Source organism: Papaver somniferum, unplaced genomic scaffold (genome assembly GCF_003573695.1).
Source record: "Papaver somniferum cultivar HN1 unplaced genomic scaffold, ASM357369v1 unplaced-scaffold_131, whole genome shotgun sequence".
In the NCBI taxonomy this organism is placed as follows: domain Eukaryota; kingdom Viridiplantae; phylum Streptophyta; class Magnoliopsida; order Ranunculales; family Papaveraceae; genus Papaver; species Papaver somniferum.
This window is the reverse complement of record NW_020622270.1, coordinates 142,003-154,664: the sequence shown is the minus strand read 5'-3', so window position 1 is coordinate 154,664 and position 12,662 is coordinate 142,003.

Genomic DNA, 12,662 nt, shown 5'->3' with positions numbered 1-12,662 from the left:
TAATTATGAACACAATAGAATATGATTTCTAAACCTACAATATTACAAATTTTTCTAAATGAGAGCAAAGTTTTTTGTACATGGAATGTCGTCTGATGGCGGATATTACCCTTTGTATTTGTATTCATCATTCACATCTGAGAATGATGGTCTGCTAAGTCGAAAATAATCGCATCAAATCAGAACCAAAACCACATTTTCCTTAGTGTGAATCACCTCAAACATGACCTAGCATCATGCAACTTAGGGAACTCGTTCAAGTTGGTATATGATGTGTAATTCTTAAACATATGCCGGGAAATATCTAGTCAAACAGAAAAATTATTGTTAAGCTCCAATAGAAAGGCAGTACATTCCGAGAAATCCTATTGCATCGGGATCGATATCCTAAATTAGCTAGAAGCAAGAAAATCAAACTGCAAAATAAAATACCCATAAGAACAAATCAAGGTAAAATATCGTTATTCAAAGTGGATTCCAAGAGGAAATCAAGTAAATGAGAACAAAGTAATGTTAAGACCTGAAAATTGTCCCGCATTCCTTAATTGACCTGATATTGCGAGAACTTTGCACATTCAGACTGAAATTTCTCATATAATGCCTCTAGTAGCTCAGAACTAATTTGCTCATCCAAGGAAATCAAAATTAGGGTTTTGAACGAAACTTCAAAATTTCAAATTTGGTGCTTTGAAAATTAACAAATCTAGGGTTACCTAGTATCCCTGTAAAGACTCATTTTGTAAGTCTATCGAACTCATTTTTTTAAAGAAGTAAATAAAAACGAAGAATCAAAGTTAATACGCACCTGATCAGGTAGAGAAAAACTTAACTGAATGTCAAGAAGAAGTGATGAATCCGTAAAATCTAACCGAATCAAAGCACATATTTCAGTATTCCATATATGTACTCCTGGATAAAACCAAAAAAATAAGAAAAAATCTATAAATTCATAGTAAACACAAAAATAAACAGTACGTCATATATGTACTGATGGTTAATACACAAAAAAAAAACTGAAAAACAAACCAAAACCATAAAAATATCAGATCTACTAATGAAATAAACATAAAACATGATTTTTTATTTAGATATGAACTTGTTTCATCAAAATCCACCAGTATATCATATACGTACCGATGATTGATACACAAAAGCAACTCAAAAGCATATAAAAAACAACCAAAATGAAACTAAAATCAGCTGTATGTGAAAACCAAGTAATGAATCCATAAAAAACAGAATCGAAACACTTTTTTTTTCCAGTATTCCATATATATACTTCTAGATCGAAGAAGAAAAATATCCAAAACTACAAAAATAACAAAATTAAAGCATAATTTTTCAGTACATCATATATGCACTGCTGATTCATAATCTAAAATTTAGCTGCATGTGAAAAACAAGTAACGAATCTATGAAAAAATAGAATCAAAACACTTTTATTTGAGTATTCCACATATGTACTTCTGGATCAAACAAGAAAAATCTCCAAAACTATAAAAAACAACAAGATTAGAGCAGTATATTTCAGTATACCAAATATGTACTGTTGATTCATAGTCTAAAAATCAGCAGCACATGAAAACAAGAGACGCATCATGAGATCGAACTACCAAAACCGCAAAAAGAAAGTGAAAACATCATGAAATCGATCGAATTTTCATGATTCAGTTGAGAAACAAAACAAAAACAAAGAAGAACTGGAGAAAAATTAAATAACATACCTGTAAAATCACTAAACATCTTCACAAACCCTAGGTTTAAACTTCATAAGCGGCAGCAGCAGAGAAGAGGAGAGGGAGAGAGAGAGAGAGAGAAAACGCATCTAAGAAGAAAAAGAAAATTGAGGAAAGCTGTTTTTATTTCTGTTATATATAGTGAAGGCTATTTTGGGAATTCTTAAAATGCACGTAATAGGTTACACACGTGTGCAGGACCTAGGCTTAAAAGATTGGGTCCATTTTTCTCTTTTCTTTTAATTATGGACCTCCGGTTACTGGGCTTTAGTGGGTGGACCTGCCACTAACTAAGAACACTATAATAGGATTTATAGGTAATTCCTACATTAATTAAAGCCAAAACTGATTAAAAAAAAATCAAAGTGTGTTTGGTAAAATATAGATTCAACCATTGTTGTTGTAGCAAATGACAAAAACAGACATTTTCTGAAAAACGTTTTATTCAACTTTATTAGTTTAAAAATAATTAATTTTAGACTATTAAATATAAATATATATAATATCAAATTTACTAATTTTCACTATTATTATGGTAAAAAAAATTTATTTTACTTATCCACTTTTTAATATGTATATATAATTTTCAAACAAAAATCAAACTAAGATTGTTAGAGTATTGCTCGGTCGAACTCGCATGCGTTGCTATCTCGAGCATGTTTGTCAATGTTAATGATCAAAACTATAAGTCTTGATTTCTAGTCTACTATAGCTAAGTATTGGACTAGGATAAAAAGTGTAGTTGAGCTCAAGAACTCCATGACAATCATCATACAAGACGAATGACTACTCAAGGAACTGGTGGATCTTCATCGACTAAAAGGTATGTGTAGATTTGAACTTATCTGTCACTCAAAAGTCTATCTACTCTATCTCCTATTCTGAGACAAAAGTCGTTTTGCTATATAGACTTTGATTATACACATTTGCTATTTCGAGCCGAGTTTATCTAAACATAACTCTACTTTCATTACTCTTGTACCTAAAAAAGATCATACTGAGACTATAAATGATTGTAGACCTATTTGTCTTCTTACAAGCGTCTACAAGATCATAGCAAAAGTTCTAGCTACAAGGCTTAAACTTGTTATGGATAAGCTCATCTCTCCGGTGCAATGTGCATATATTGAAGGTAGGCAAATAATTGATGGTACATTAATTGCTAATGAGTTGGTGGACTCCAGACTTAGGTCTGGAAACCTGGAATTGTGTGCAAAATTGATCTTGAGAAGGCCTTTGACAGAATAAACTGGAGATATATCGAATTTGTATTACAACAAATGAGTTTCATCAAGAAATGGTGTGATTGGTTGAGGTTTTGCTACTCTACTTCTTCCTTTTAGGTTCTTATTAATGGGTCTTCATTCGGCTACTTCACTAGTACTAGAGGTGTAAGACAAGGTTGTCTGGTTTCTCCTCTTCTGTTTAATATTGCTATGAAAGGTTTTTCTAGATTCATGGATAAAGCAGCTAATCAAAGTTTATTCAGTGGCTTCTCTGTTTCCCCTACAAGCATCATAGTCAATCACCTTCATTATGCAGATGACACTATTTTCTTTGTGGATAATAACAAGGAAGAGTTACTTAACTTATTCTCTGCTTTACATTGCTTTGAGTTCATCGCTGGTCTAAAGGTAAATACATCTAAAACTAGACTCATTGGTGTTGGGGATGTACCTGACTTAGCTATCTGGGATGAGGAATTCGGTTGTTCAACTGATTGCTTACCTTTTATGTATCTGGGGATGCCTCTTGGTGCAAAGTCTGGCTCGAAAGTAATTTGGGATCTAATTTTTGAGAAGTTTGATGCTAGATTATGTGTTTGGATAAGGATATCTTTATCTAGAGGAGGTAAACTTGCTCTTTTAAAATGTATCTTGTCTTCTCTTCCCACTTATTATTTTTCGTTGTTTAAGGCCCCTGCTTCAGTTATCAGGATCCTAGAAAAGAAGATGCGTAATTTCTTGTGGGAATACAAGGATGGTGCAAAGACATCTCATTTAGTTAATTGGGACATGGTCCGTGCAACTAAAGAGAGAGGTGGTCTTGGTGTTTGCAATCTTAAGCTAATGAATCAAGCACTATTGGCTAAATGGTGTTGGAGGTATGGTGTCGAAAAGAATAAACTCTGGTACAAAATTATAGTAGACAAATATGGGGATGATTTCTCCTTTTGGAATCCCGGTAAAATAACTCAATCTTATGGGGTTTCTTGTTGGCGGAGCATTACTGAAATGGCAGGATTAATCTACGATAACTGCACATTGTATTTACATTCAGGTAGAGGAATTTCCTTTTGGAATGATGTATGGTGTGGTCAAATTCCTCTAGCAACTGTTTATCCAAATTTTTATAAGTTATCAAGAGATAGAAACGTCAAGTTAGCAGACATGGTATCTTCGAACGGTAATTGGAAGTTTGATTTCAAGAGAGTACTTCATTCTTTAGAGGTTGAAGATTATGCTGCACTTCTAACTGTTATTGGCGACAACCCACCAGCTCGGGATATATTGCCAGACACGAGAAGATGGAGACTCAACACCACGGGGGTCTTTACAGTCAAATCACTTTATGCAAAACTGGTTAGTGAATTCGTGTCGACAACTTTCCGCATCATTTTATTTGGAAATCTGCAATACCTCCTAAGATCAATATCTTAATGTGGAGTCTAATTCATGGTAAACTGAATACCATAGATGTACTTCTACACAAAGGTTTGAACTTGTATAATTCTTGTGCTTTATGTGGAATTGGTGGTGAGTCGCAAGACCACTTATTTCTCCATTGTAAGATTGCATACAATATATGGTTTATCCTGATCCCTAAAACAGGTTGGGTGTGGGTTCTGCCTGGTTCTATGAAGATCTTAGCAGATATGTGGCATCACCATTTATTCTCAAGCTCTGGTAATTATATTTGGGATTTGATTCCGACAACAATTGTTAGTACGATTTGGAGAGAAAGGAACTGCAGACGTTTCGAAACTCAATATCTTTATAAAAAAGATGATGACTTGGTTAACGAAGTTAAATCTGCAGTCCTAGCTTGGGTAGCTGCAACAGGACATCATATTCACTTTAGTTTCTCAAGTTCCGTGTTAAATACCTGGGATTCTATCTTCATGTAATCTATAACTTTCTTTTTTTCATCTACCTCTGGTAGAAACTATGTACATTATTCTACTTCTTAATACAACTTCCCTTTCGATCAAAAAAAAAATGGGAAAGAGGAATCGGTCAGTGTGAAGCTAAACTGATTCTACTATTGACGTCTTTTTCAAAAAGCTGTAAGCCTCTAAGAAATGCCACACACGCCACCACAAATTTAAAAAGAAATTTTGCGTATGTTACTAAAGAAGCAGCTATTCACGAAGAAATAGGAGAGGCAAAATTTATTTTGTGTAATCGGTTGATGAATCTCGTGAATGGTGATGAGCCAAAAAGAGAGCAAATGTATATTGTTTTAAGTTCAGAAAATAAGTTATTTGTCCAAATATTTTTAAAGCATGATTATAATGGACGAGTAAAAATTAGTATGAGTGAAATAGACACCAAAAAATAGCAAAGGTGAAACTGGATTCATCATGCCATAAACCTAGAAAATAGCGAGGATGAAACTGGATGCATCCTGATGTAAATTAAAAATAAGAAAAAATATTTAAAAATTGGTAGGATGAAATTGTTTACATCCGGCTATTTTTACATTTTTATCTATTTAAACAGTATCAAAATTTACATGTCTTTTTCATCCGGAGATTATCGTCATTGGATTAATTGACCAATTTTGTGTTTTAAGGTTCGTATACTAATTAAAATGGGCAAGTGCAAGAATGATATTTCGGTCATATAACTGACATTAAAGAACCTGATATATTCAACATTGTCTCGTCATAATTTAAGTGTTCAAAATATCTGTGGTCAAAGCTATGACACCTGCCAGTAATAACTTAGGTGAGTGGCATGGATTGCGAGCTCTGATTCCAAAAGACTGCCTATGCTTAGTATGTTAATTGTTTAGCAAAGAGGTTGATTTTCTAAAAGACTTTTGTTCTAGAAAAGCCAAACATGACGTGGGGAAAGCTGACTTTAGTCATGAAAAGTTCTTCTAGAGAAACTACAGGTGCATGAGAGTTTCCCAACAAACGAAGCATGTTAATTACATTCTTCCACACACTTTTATTTTGGGCTTTAAAGTCGGTGGTTGGCATAAAAATTTACCGTTGGAATCATCTATCTTTCTCCAATGGACATTCTCACTTCTCCGATATCTTCATACCCATTTAGCAGGAAGATTTTGATTAATTCTTCTTGAGCTTCTCACACCTAAACCACCGAATCCCATCGAAATACAATTTTTTTGTCCAAGCAACCCTAGACGTTTTCTTTTCCCCCCTACAGCACCCCAACAGAAACTATTGCATAAGTGTTAGCGTTTTCTTTTCCAAACTAACAGGAAGATGGAATAAGCAGAGAAAATCAACGTGTAAGCTAGTAAAACAATGTCTCATGAGAACCAACTGTAGATATAAACTATCGCTCAACTAATGAATACGCGAGAAGGTCATTTGGAAACAGCCATTTAAAAGTGAAGATAACGAAGTCCATTACGTCACACCTGATGCACGCGATGACATCACGAGAATCATACTTAACACGTGAAGACGAGCGCGATGATAACATGAGTGCGAAAAGATCGCGCTCCCAGATCCAAAATAAGGGGTTTTATTAACCGTTCTCCACCATATAACCTTCCTATAAGAGGGACTAGAAGCCTTTGTACAGAGAGAGATCTCTTTAGGTTTTGTGTGAGAAATTTAGGAGATAGAAAGTTGTTTATTTTCCAAGTTAGGGTTTTCCCTTATTGTATCGGTAAAAGTTCATGTTCTTAATATATAAATAGAATTTCTTTTATGACATGTCTTAGCTTTCCTTTATAGTCTTATTTGGGTGTAGTTCGTAGGATTTTCTGCAATTACATTTTGACGCTAGAAATAGCTTGGATGAGTAAGAGGAATGTTCGTCACCCTTAAAGCTTCAAAAGTGGTTCAAAAAAATAGTTGGGTTTGTGCTTTAACATCCAAGTGTGTCCTTTCTTTTTAAAATATTTGACTGATTTTTTGATCTAGAAAAGAGTTTGGTTTTTTTTTTTTAAAGTTCTTATTATTCCAGCAAGTTATTCTTCTAGGTTTCAAAGGGATTTTTTCCGTACTCTATCAAAGGAAAAGATAAATAACATTTCAGGTACCAAGATGGTAAGGATAGCATCTAGAGCAGAGCACGTAATAGCAAGCAAGAGGAGTAGGGGAATCGCAAGAAGGAGAGGCGGCGAAATCGGTGAAACGTCACCCATGGGTGAAATACAAATCCAAGGTCAATACGTACCACCTACCACCCCAACATAGGCAAGAGAACAACTATGATGAAGTGACCGTGCACACTACAGACACGGCCACAACGGTATAAAATGAAGAAAGAACCCAGGAAGAAGGACAGTTTTCTAAAAACCAAGAAAATATGACAATAGGGGAGTTAAGGTAGAGATTAGTTGAAGAAAGACGAAGAGAAGAGGAGGAAAGAACAAACTTAACGCGACAAAATGCTGAACTAAGGTAAGAAAACAACAGGCTCCATGAGGAAAGATCACGTATGACATCAAGGAAAACACGTGCGGCTTCAGCATCAAGGACAAACAGAAGCACGTCAAGGCGTAGCCGATCGCATAACAGGGATAACCGCGTGGAGAAACAACTGAACAACAATTATGTTGAACATCCTAATGTAGGAGACAATATACCAGAGCAACGCGTCTAACAACATCGTAGGGACGATCGGTACGAACAACAAGGCAAAGACAATCGCGCTGTAGAACAACTAGGAAAGAGAAAGAGGAGACCCTACCAAAAATCAACATCATCGCGCTGAAAGAGATGAAGAAAATAATGAAATAAGGATGATACAAGGAATGAAAGGCGAAGACATACATAGGAGGGAAGATACAGAAGACAGGAAGCATTACGCCGGAGTAGTCAGGAACACACAACAAGGGAAGCGAGATTAAAGAGACCCATGAAACAAGATGAGGACCAAATTGTCAACCAAACAACACTAAGGAAGCTAAAAGAGATGAGGGCCATGATGAATAACACGAGAAAATATTGTCCATAGGTGCCATATCATCCAAGTAAAAAATAATTACTATAAGACGGAGCAAAGGGGATAAGAAGTCACGAAAACAACTGACTATCGTAATAACTAGATGGGAGGAGACCAACATGCATGTTAGGGTTAACCTCCCTGAAGGGACAATCAGGGGGAATATAAAGGGACGACATCCTCCAGATTAGGGAGCTGCGTGACCAAAAGACGGCAATATCACGGGGCTATCATTCATGGGAATAACTAGGCCTGTCGTATTGTCGCGAAGTAAGACCTCAAAATGAACATTAAGGCGAGGTTGACGGATTGTTATTTGAAAGAATAACAAGCGCTTGAGACTTCGTCGACCTAAGACCTTAAAACAAGGTGAGGCGCAATAAGACTTCGTATAGCCATATACAAGTAGAAGACAGGGGCACAATAAGTCCTACTCAACAGGCTGGTAAGACCAAAATCCAACACAAGCAGAAGACAATAGAACTATAACCGTAAGAGGCAAACTAGATGCAAATATGAAATAACATCAAAAACAAAATCAACATGAAATGGAACGAATATCAAAGCTAGATCATCACGTAAAGACAAAAAATGACAAGAAAAATATAAAACTGCCATAATATCTTATATCACAAGAAAAAGATGGTATCTGAGAAGAGTCACGAAGTTGATAACGAAGTGATCAAATCGATATCAGACTAAGGCAACAAAAGTAAGACAAGTTAAGACCGGATATATTCTGCGAAGTGAACCAATCCACATCATGTCAAGGAAAACGCGAAATGCAAAGAGCGAGTAGAGCTCAGAATTGAATGCAAGATAAAGGCAATGAATTAAATGAAGACGGACGTGAATATGCTACGGAGGCAAGTATATACTTTTATATTTTGTATTCTTCTGAGCATTACCTTCGCAAATTTTTCAATCCTTAAGGAAAAGGCGAGGCAAATATTCGACAAAGGCAGAAAACTCTCATGTAAGAACCAAGCAAAAGCTCGCAAAGTAGTAAGACTGTTACGGAAAGAAGTTGGGAAATAAAGTAACTAACAAAGATATGACGAAGAAATATAAGGTTACGTAGGAATTTCACAAAAGAATAAGAGACAAGTATATACTTCTATGTCTTTTATTCTTTTGAGAAATTTCTTCACAAGTATATACTTGCAAAGAGAACAAACGTAGGCATAATATTTTTACTTTTAGAAAGTTGGAAAGCATATGTCAAACTGTAATTATAAAAGAACGAAAAATATATTGAGAACAAGAAAAAGAATATCCAAAATATTCTGCCACCAAGCTTAGGAGCGCCCAGTTTAAGTAAAAGTTATCAAGAGAAGCAAAATAATGTATACCAACGAGAACAAAGAAAGAGGAATCAGGATTGTTGCTAAAGAGGGACACCTCCAGTGACCTCTATCTCGAGAGTACCATCACCAACTTTGCCATTCGCACCAGCACCAGCCTCGACATCAGCACATTGAGGTTGAATATAAGGATTGGAAGATTGACCAGTTGAATTCGTAGGAATAAAAACATCTCTGGAAGCTTCCTCTTCAAGCTTCCTTTTTCCATCATCTCCATCGGATTCATTGTCCTTGCCATCATCTTCCCTACCTGATATAGTCTTCTCGTCGTCTTGTTGTTCATCATCAGAGAAAACCTGAAGGTTGAGAGCTGCATGAGGAATGTCGCGGCTATCACAATACTCACTAAAGAGCTTAACCATGTAGTCCTGGGTATTATTGCGAGACATCTTCGAAACTTTAGCAGCATCCTTCTCCATCTCATCCAGATCCTCATTCAAACCTTGAATATCTTCTTTAAGTTGACAAACTTCAGTTCGAAGACCATCTCTCTCACGAGATACATGAATGACTTGACTCTTAAAGTGCTTCTCAGATTCTGCAAATGTAAAAGAAAAAGGGTTAAAAATACGGCGAAGTCAAATAAACAAAATTAACTGCAAACACCTAAAGCTACCTTCCAGTTGAAGGATAGTAGAATTCAAAGTTTGTTGGATATCAGAATTCAGATGATCGAGCCTAGAAATCTGGAGGTTCGCTTCTCCAAGATGAAGGCAAAAATCATGATACGAATTATCCCAACCTTTACCATGACCAGGCTTCGAAGTATCTCTATCAGATGAATAACAAGGGGAACTTTATTCTTACGAAGGTCCGCACGAGAAGATGAACAAGTCTTAGAAATCAAGACTTATAGTTTTGACAACTAAACTTGACAAACAAGCTTGAGATAGCAACGCTTGCGAGTTCGACCTAGCACTGCTCTAACAAAAACTAAAAACTAATCAATCACAAACAACTATTGAATTCTAATTTCTTTTTGGGTTTTGAAAAAAAAACTCGAAAACAAACAATTCAAGTGATTGAGTTAAATTCATTTTTTCTAAGAGGAACTCAACAATGATTTAACTCTAAATCTTTGGAAGGCACTCATCAAATTTTCTGAAAATCAACCCAGAATCAGTTTATGTGTGCACTAGATTATTCTGATTGTAGTTGATGTTACAAAAAATTGGTTTATATTGTACACCTACATAAACTGATTCTGGGTTGACGTGATGAACGTCAACCACAATCGGTTTACGCTAACGCTTACATAAACCGATTCTGGGTTCAAGTTCAGAATTGTAGAGAAATCAAGAATCGGACTATTCGTGCGTCTAAATAATCCGATTGTTAATGTTAACGACTATTATTTTTTTTTGAATTATACCCGTTAGTCCCTTGTATATATAAAGAGGATATCCTATTTTATATTCACTACCTTATTCAAAGAAATCTTTCTCCATTTTTTATTTTTTCATTCGAAGATGTCAAAATCATCATCATCAACTACCAACTCATTCGAACACATACTTGGAAGATGTAAACGAACTACGCCATCATCCTCAGCTACCAATTCAATTGAAGACATAATTAAGAGAATCAAACGAACTACCACATCATCGTCAACTATTGTGATGGAACAAGAAGACGTATTCAAGGCAAACAAACGGAGTGAAGACCAATTCCAACTAAGGGAAAGATTGAAGGATATTGAGGAAGAGACCAAATGGGTTAAAAATTATTACATAGTGAAGGATCTTCCAAAAGAACATCAACATGAGAGTATATTTTGTATCCAGGTATCATCGGGTCCTTTCGTTCCAAGTTGGGCGATAAGCCCAAACACCATGCTATCGATATGATGCAGCCCACGTTTGTTTTAGGACGCCACACGTTAAGAAATTTTGCACCAAGTACAATGAGTTTCTCGCTAGGCACATAGGTGACAGGTTTGCGGCACATGATGCTTATACCGAGTGGAGGAAAGAGTTGTTTTATCATTTCGAAACCACATTTATATTTGAATCTCACACTAATAAATAGAGAAATTTCGTTTTATGCAGTTACAAGATCAATGTGGTAGTCTAGTACCGTGCTAGTTTAAATTTTAAGAGTTTATTAAAAGTGGAAATGGTCCACAATCGGATCATGTTAGACCATATGTAGTCCGATTATTGAATTAAAAATTGTTTGTTTTTCTGTAGCTTTTTTTATTCGGAGTCGGATTACATTATTGTCCACATAGACCGATTCTTAATGAATCCTAGACAAGTTTTGCCCAGAATCAGTTTATAGTAGTTCAAGTGTAAACCGATTGAAAAATTGGGGGTCTAACAACCTCACCCAATATTTCTCTTAGCAATCTGTATGGACTAACTCGAATATACTTTCAGGAGAATCAACTACACAGTCAGACTCAATCTTAAGAAAAGTATATCAAGGAATTATATCTTGATTTCTCAATTCAATACTTACTCAAGCAAATAACAATCTGCGAGTCTAATCGAATACAAGAGAAATTAACTTGAATGGTACCAAAGACCAATGTTCAAGGATCAATCAATTTCAATCAACAACCAAAGGTTGGATTTACCAATTGATCGATTCAACGCACAGCCTGTGCTATTTCAATTATATAACAAAATATAATGCGGAAAAGAAATAACACAGACACCAGAAGTTTTGTTAACGAGGAAACCGTAAATGCAGAAAAACCTCGGGACCTAGTCCAGATTGAATGATGGTTTTCCAAAAGTTGTTTTAGATAGTGATAAAAGGGTTCGTTTCAGACTTGTGAAGGAAGTGAAATTTTTAGATTTAAAAAAAATATATATATATACAAAAAATATTAACAATGGGCGAGAGGTACTAGGACTAAGGATTTGGCCGAATTCACTACACAGGGTTCATTCATATATTCTTTGACAATTTAAAACTCAATAAAATTAACATGGACTCTGATTTTTCCAAGATAGATTTTCAAAACATCGATTGTAAGTCCTAAGCATGATGTATCAGAACACCTAAGCTAAGCATATATCATTAAATTAAATAACAACCAATTAATTCAAATCATATTGCAATTTTAAATTAATGCAAAAGTCATAAAAAAGAATAAAATAAATTTACCCGTGTATGAAATTCACCCTCCTCCGTCGTCTCAGTGTTGGGTTTATCTCATCATGATAAAAACACGCTCAAAATATTTATTTATTGCTCAAATGGTGTTTACAATGAAGAGAAGAAGAGCAAATGGTGTAAACAACTAATGTGCGACCCACAGCAAGCGTCCCAAAAGAACGATAAAAGAGAAGTGCTATTGTCCCTGTGGTTCTAAGACCCACACCTACGACCCACGCTTGTGATCCTGTTTCACTGTTGATAAATGATTGTCCCTGCGAGTCTGTTCTTCGTGTTCTTGGTGT